Source organism: Rutidosis leptorrhynchoides, chromosome 1 (assembly GCF_046630445.1).
Source record: "Rutidosis leptorrhynchoides isolate AG116_Rl617_1_P2 chromosome 1, CSIRO_AGI_Rlap_v1, whole genome shotgun sequence".
In the NCBI taxonomy this organism is placed as follows: Eukaryota; Viridiplantae; Streptophyta; class Magnoliopsida; order Asterales; family Asteraceae; genus Rutidosis; species Rutidosis leptorrhynchoides.
Genome location: NC_092333.1, coordinates 675,871,247 through 675,879,780, shown reverse-complemented (window position 1 = coordinate 675,879,780; position 8,534 = coordinate 675,871,247).

Here is an 8,534-nt window from a genome sequence, read left to right as displayed (position 1 = left end):
CATATATATTTTCTTCAGATGTAATCATGGATTTAATGAGTTAATATGATATTAATCTCATTTTCTTTACCGTTAGAACAAGAATATATATAATCTCTAAAACATTAGAGATTACATAATCGCTATGTCGAACGAAGATAATTGATGTAGAACGATTCGTAGAACGATGATTATACTCGAGGTACAGAATGAGATGTTGAGACATGGATTGTTGATGATACTGGTGCTGTTGCTGATGGTACTGTTGGTACCGGTGATGTTGCTGAATCTGGTAAATTTTGCACCATATTCTCCAAATTTATTTCTCGAGCGTGAAGTTCGTTGACTTCTTCTATTATTCCAGAATGATTGTCAGTCGGAATGAGCGGATGAATAAGGTTTAGAATTGTGGATAGAATATAATTATGATGAGATACTCTGGAAATGAGAGAGAAAATGGTGTTTCGAACAGGTTCTCCGGTAAGTGTTTCAGGTTCTTCGCCAAGAGGTGAATTTGGTTGGTGGAAGGGATCACCTTTTTCTTGTCTCCAATGATTAAGTAGACTACGAACCCAGCCCTAATTCATCCAGAATAGATGATGGCTAATCGGTTGATCCATTTCGGTTACACTACTTTCGGAGCTTGAGTGGGACTCCATGTCGGAATCCGAGGGACTAGAACTAGTTGAGAGATTCATCTCGTACGAGCAGATGAAGGATTTTCGATAAGAAATAGATTATAGGATGTGGATTAGTACCCTGCAATACATAATTTACATATGCATATATAATACTAAAATCCCATAAGTAACGGAGAAATCTACGGAAGCTGTCAGGCAAAGGTAACAATAACAGATACGCTAAGATATGAATTTATCTATACACAGTCTATGCAATAGAGGTAGTAAGACGTGTCTAGACTTTAAAGATGAGAAGCAAATAATTTTCGACACTAAATGATAAGCAAAACTTTTGACATGCAGACACGGTCGAAGTCCAGACTCACTAATGCATCTAAACAACTATCAGTTAGACACACTAATGCAAGACCTGATTCGCTAAGACCACCGCTCTGATACCAACTGAAATGCCCGTTCATATACAATATAAACGATTCACAATAGTTGATTACATCGCGAGGTAATTGACCTCTATATGATACATTTTACAAACATTGCATTCGTTTTTAAAAGATAAACTTTCTTTACATCGAAAGTTGACGGCAAGCATACTATTTCATAATACCTCCAACTATAATTGACTTAATAATAATCTTGATGAACTCGACGACTCGAAAATGTAACGTTTTTTGAAATATGTCATGAATGACTCCAAGTAATATATCTAATATGAGCAAATGCACAGTGGAAGATTTCTTTCATACCTGAGAATAAACATGCTTTCAAGTGTCAACCAAAAGGTTGGTGAGTTCATAGGTTTATCATAAAACAATAAAATTCATCATTTTGATAGACCACAAGATTTAAATCCTGCATGGTACAAATGGGCCCGAATCCTATACCCACCTTTAATGTACATGCGATATCTTTTAAATACAGTACACCTTTCTCGTGTACGAAATCATCTTTCATAAATCTTAGTAACCGTACACATATCTTGTGCACAAAAATAACATACACATAACCTGTGTATAAAATCATTCTCTCGATACATTACATTCACTTTTCATTGCTTTCATAGCTTGGCTTGGTAACGACCTTAACATATAATGCGCATAATAATATCCCCAAAACAGAACATCTCGTCTGTATAATAATCATATAAACTTCGAAGTACTAAACACCACACCCACTAGCCCTTCCGTCTAGTGAACATTCTGGGTGGGGGTGTTAAACCCGGTAGCTACCTTTAGGATTCGCGTGAATTAGGCGTGCACTAATTCTCAAAATTAGTGATGTTCCCTAATTCTTAGGTTACCAAGCAATAATAATCAGGGAAAAAATATTCATATCAATTGTGGCAATTATCACGTCCACATAATTCAATGGTGGCAATTATCACGTCCACATAATTCATTCGAGGAATGTTTTGCTTGTGTCTATCTCGTCAAACATTTATAAAAGCATTTCATGTATTCGCAGTTCAAAATGTATTTCAAAAGCATTTAATAAAGAAGTTGTAAAAGTAGCGCATGTATTCTCAGTCCCAAAAAATGTAAAAAGTAAAAGGGAATCAAATGAACTCACCATACTTTATTTTGTAGTAAAAATACATATGACATCATTTAACAAGTGTAGAGTTGACCTCGGATTTACGAACCTATATAATTCGTATATATATTAAAACATATACTCGTATTTGAACAATTTTATATCATTTTTACATAAATTACATATATGTTTCATATATTCATTTTATATATTTAAAATAACTAAAAATACTAATTTTACTATGTTATATGTATTAAATTTATTTTCTGCATATATTTTGTTAAAGTTATAATGTAACGTCCTCCCAATAGGGTCTGGAAGGAACGTCACTAATATCAAAACATACCAACATATTATAATAAACGAGAACAATACTAAATGATGAATGTAACTTTAATGAGTATGCAGCGGAAAATGAAATGTCGTTACAATGACAGGAATAACAATATCGTAAATGTTCACATGCAGAAGTAATAAATGCGATATCTCTTGATCCTATGTCCAAGTAGCATCACATAAGCGGTAAGTATAAGAGCTTGAATCAAACAGCACCTGAGACAAAACATGCTAAAGTGTCAACCAAAAAGGTTGAGTGAAGTTCATAGGTTTAATAAAAAGTTTGTCGTTGTTTTAGACCACAAGATTTAGTTTGTAAAGTTGATCTCCCACAGGATCAAAAAGTTATGCCAATGCGTGATATTTAGACTAAACGTTCAAGTTTTGCCCCATGACAAGTTGTGTCTGTCCTTGTCGGTTTAATTTCATTATTAAGTAATACAATGACTTGGTCAAATGTATCGGGGACGTTACTCCCGATAGGCCTACCCCCAATAATTAAGCATGCCGCAGCAATTAAAAATATCACTGTAGGGACTTAGTCGGACATAGCCGGGTATAGCATAGTTTAACAGTTTGGTAATTGTGTCTAAAGTATAAAAAGTAAAAACAGCATGTGTCTCACCCCAAGTAAAGTAAGTAAGTTTGCTAGCAATAAAGAGGGGCTATAAATTCACCTTAGTAAGTAGAGAGAGAGTTATTCCTCGGAATAAAGAGTTAACGAGTGAGCAGGAAAGTCAACCTATTGACATTTAAGAGTAGTTAAGTGTTTTGCCCATGTTTAAGTTTAAGTATGTGTTTGTTTTACTAAGTTTCTATTCCTAGTAAGTTACTATTTTTATAAAGTTTCCATTTTTAGAAAGTTTCTTATTTTACTAAGTTTCTATGACTAGAGAGTTTCTACTTTTATCAGTGTTTTCCATTTTAGGATACTTGCCGTATTAGATAAGCTTCCAATCACCCCTTTCCCTTCGAATGGCTAATTTAGATCTAGGGGCTTGAGCCATAGGACCCTTTAAATCGGAAATCCAAACCCTCTGCCTAGAATCTCATAGAAACCATTCGTCAAGAAAGTTCGAAGATCTATACATCTCTAACACATATCCCAAAATGTTTTTATGTTACAATATAAGTAGTAGGTTATAGGTGCTAGTAATAGTAATAGTTTATACATGTTATTTATTTTATTTTTAATTGCATATAATTTATAACATTATTTACATGTTTCGGTAAAAATAATAACCGAAGTAAAAAGTAAAAAGTAAAAAGTAAAAAAAATAAAAAGTAAGAAAAGAATACTTACTAGTAGTAATTCTTCAAAGAGAGAATGAGAGAAATTTTGGTGTGAGTTTGAATGAGAAATGAGGGGTATTTATACTTGAAAAAATTAGGTGAAAAAGAATAAAATAATTAAAAGAAAAAGAAATATTTTAATTCTTAATGGGATTTTAAAATTAAAAAGTATTAAATGTTAGGTCATGGGATAATGCACAAAATAAAATAATAAAAGTAGTTTTTCCATTAAAATTTTTAATTAAAAAGTAATTTATTTATTTATTTATTTATTTTTTTTTCATTTATTTTAAGGATTTTTTTATATAAATAAACAAATTGATTTAATGTTTTTCCAAGAATATTTGTCAATAATATTTTAATTTTTTTATTTAATTAATAAATACAAATTTTGCATAAAAATAATAAATAATTCGGTATTTCGTATTTTTAATAATAATTATGATTTTAATTATTAAACTATAGTTTTAGTAAGTTTGTAAATATTATTACATTTATATATAATTAGATTTATTATATAGTTAAATATATAATACATTAACTAAATAATAAAAGTGATACAAAGTTTATATACTTAGTTATATTATGTCAAATTATATAAATTAATAATATATTATTTATTTAAGCGTACATTGTTGACTAAAAGTTACTATTCGGTTAATATTTAATTGTATATAACAACCCTTAATACATATAGTCAGACATATAACCCTAGGGTTAATTCAGTAAATTTAGAAGTCGAAAAGTGAGGGTTGTTACAGTACCTCCCCGTTAATAAAAACTTCGTCCCGAAGTTTTAGGTAGACTTCTCGGATGCATCAGCGGTTGAGAAGAGATGGGGATATTTCTGTTTCATTTGGACTTCACGTTCCCAGGTATACTCGGGGCCACGTCGTGAATTCCAACAGATCTTAACAATAGGTATGGTGCTTTGTTTTAAGCATTTAGCAGATCGGTCCATGACTTCTACGGGTTCCTCTATGAAGTGCATTTTATCATCAATGCGAATGTCATCCAAAGGAATAACGAGAGTGTCATCAGCGAGACACTTTTTAAGATTTGAGACATGAAATACGTTGTGTACGCTGCTAAGTTCAGCAGGTAATTCTAATCGATAAGCCACGGGTCCGATCCTTTCAGTAATCTTGAAGGGTCCAACAAAACGCGGACTTAGTTTGCTTCGTTTACCAAAACGAACGACGCCTTTCCAAGGGGATACTTTCAACATGACTTTGTCACCAACTTGGAATTCCAAATCTTTCCGACCTTTATTAGCATAGCTCTTCTGTCGGCTGCGGGCAGTTTCTATTCGTTTCTTAATCTGAACTATCTTTTCGGTTGTCTCGTGTATGATTTCAAGACCAGTTAACTGTCTGTCCTCTAATTCATTCCAGCACAGTGGGGATCTACATTTTCGTCCGTATAAGGCCTCAAAAGGTGCAGCCTTAATACTTGAGTGGTAACTATTATTGTAAGAGAATTCAACCAAAGGCAAATGTCTATCCCAGCCTTTGCCGAAGTCGATAACACAAGCGCGAAGCATATCTTCCAATGTTTGAATGGTTCGTTCACTTTGACCATCGGTTTGCGGATGATAAGCAGTACTCATGTCGAGTTGAGTTCCAAGAGCAGTTTGTAAGGATTTCCAGAATCTGGAAGTGAATCTACTGTCGCGATCGGATATGATTGATATAGGAACACCATGACGAGAGACAATTTCTTTGATATACAGTTGTGACAATCTCTCCATCTTGTCGGTCTCCTTGATCGGTACTAAATGAGCAGATTTAGAAAGACGATCTACTATGACCCATATAGTATCATTGCCACTAGAAGTCTTGGGTAATTTAGTAATAAAGTCCATAGCGATACATTCCCACTTCCACTGCGGAATATCGGGTTGTGTCAACAGACCAGAAGGCTTTTGATGTTCAGCCTTGACTTTCAAATAAGTGAGACACTTACTAACATAAGTAGCAATGTCGGATTTCATATTAGGCCACCAGTAGAATTCCTTCACATCGTGGTACATCTTACTAGAACCCGGATGAATAGAATACCTAGTCTTATGCGCTTCATCCAAGACTAGTTCACGGAGATTACCGAAGCGAGGAACCCAAATTCTATTGCCAAAGTACCGTGTACCATTAGCTTTCACTTGGAGTTGGTTCTCGAAACCGATAGGTCCTTCACCTTCGATAAGTGTTGGTTTAATAGCTTCCAGTTGAGCTTCGCAGATTCGTGATATAAGATTTGATTTGATTTTCAGGTTTAAGGCACGAACACGTTTAACATTGTCTTTTTGACTAAGGGCATCAGAAAATACGTTTGCCTTGCCAGGATGATATTCCATCTTACAGTCATAATCGTTCAATAACTCGAGCCATCGGCTTTGCCTCATATTCAGCTGTTTTTGATCAAAGATGTGTCGAAGACTTTTATGGTCAGTGTACACCGTAAACTGGGTACCATATAGATAATGTCTCCATATCTTTAATGCAAATTCCACGGTACCTAACTTAAGGTCGTGTGTGGTATAGTTCTCCTCGTGTTTCTTCAACTGTCTAGATGCGTAGGCAATAACCTTTTCACGTTGCATTAAAACATAACCAAAGCCTTGCTTTGAGGCATCGCAGTAAACAACAAAATCGTCAGTACCTTCAGGTAAAGATAGAATCGGGGCTGTGGTCAACTTCTCTTTCAGAATCTTGAAAGCAGATTCCTGTTCTTCGGACCACTCAAACTTCTTCCCCTTTTGAGTTAGCTCCGTAAGAGGTTTGGCAAGAAGGGAAAAATCCTTTATGAATCTCCAATAATAACCGGCAAGTCCCAAAAATTGACGAATATGCTTTGCAGTCTTTGGTATCTCCCAGTTCTGGATAGCGGTAATCTTAGCTGGATCGACATGTATTCCATTACTATCAACAACGTGTCCGAGGAATTGTACGGTTTTGAGCCAAAACTCGCACTTAGAAAACTTAGCGTAGAGTTGTTCCTTTCGTAAGAGTTCAAGAATCACGCGCAGATGTTGTTCATGTTCCTTCTCACTCTTGGAGTAGATCAAAATGTCATCAATGAAAACAATGACGAATTTATCGAGATAAGGTTTGCAGACACGGTTCATGAGATCCATGAAAACGGCAGGAGCATTGGTCAAACAGAAAGGCATGACACAGAATTCATAGTGCCCATAACGAGTGCGAAAAGCAGTCTTAGGAATATCAGATTCTTTAACTCTAAGTTGGTGATATCCGGACCTCAAATCAATCTTTGAATAAACACTTGACCCTTGAAGTTGGTCGAATAGATCATCAATACGTGGCAACGGATAACGGTTCTTGATAATAAGCTTGTTAAGTTCGCGGTAATCAATGCACATCCTTAACGTAACATCCTTCTTTTTAACAAATAGAATAGGAGCTCCCCATGGGGACGAGCTTGGACTAATGAAACCTTTATCCAATAGTTCTTGGAGCTGGTTGGAAAGTTCCTTCATTTCGGAAGGTGCTAAACGGTATGGTACTTTAGCAATAGGAGCAGCACCGAGAGCTAAATCAATTTGAAATTCAACTTGTCGAGGAGGTGGAAGACCAGGAAGATCTTCGGGAAACACATCGGGATAGTCTCTAACCACTGGTACATCTTCAATACGCTTCTCTTCTGATTCGATTAGCTTAACGTGGGCTAGAATGGCTGGATAACCTTTCATAAGGTATTTGCGGGTTTTGATATAGGAGATGATATTGAGATTGGAACCACTCTTTTCACCTTGGATGATGAGAGTATAACATTAACAGTTTTATCGTAACACATGATAGCAGCATGTAATGGACGTAACCAATCCATACCAACTACGACGTCAAAACTTCCGAGTTTGACCGGCAAAAGGTCTATCTTAAATTCTTTATCGGCTAAGATTAGGTTGCAGTTTTTATAGATTTTATCAACTTGCATGTCCTTTCCATTGGCTACTTCTACTAATCTTTTAGTTTCTAAGGGTTGAGGCTTTTCAGCAAATAGGGTACAAAAATCACTAGACACGTAACTTCTGTCGGCACCAGTATCGAATAAAATAGTTGCATAGAAATTATTGACAAGATACGTACCTGTGATAACTTCATCTTCATCTCGGGCTTCAGCAGCAGTAATAACAAACGCACGACCCTTCGCAGCAGTAGCATTAGCTCCAGTAGCGAGATTATCTTTCTTCTTAGGACAATTCGGACTAATGTGTCCCTTCTCTCCACAAGTATAGCATGTAGGAGGAGCTTTGGCCGGAACAATGGCCTTATCCTTCGGAGGAGTCTTACACGTCTTAGCAACGTGTCCCACTTTCTTACACAATGCACAAACCGCAGTACACTTCCCCGGGTGATGCCTCTCACAACGAATACAGAAAGGATAAGTACCCTTATAATTCGACCTTGTACCATCCGCTGGCTTCTTATTATCATTCTGAGCCGAACCTTAAGATGGCTCAACTTACCATCATTACCCTTGGTTTCAACTTGCTTATTGGTCGACGCCCTTCTTCTCTTGGCCAACATGAGATTTTGTGCCATGAGAATCACAGCATCCAAAGTAACCTTCTCAGCAGCAATAACATTCCCTTGAACATCCTCGGGAAGACCTTCAATATACCGCTCAATTCTTCTAGCTTCAGTAGGAAACATTTCAGGACATAGAGTAGAAAGCTCCAGATAACGATTGGTATAGTTCTCAATGTTAGTACCCTTGACCTTGAGTTCCCAGAAC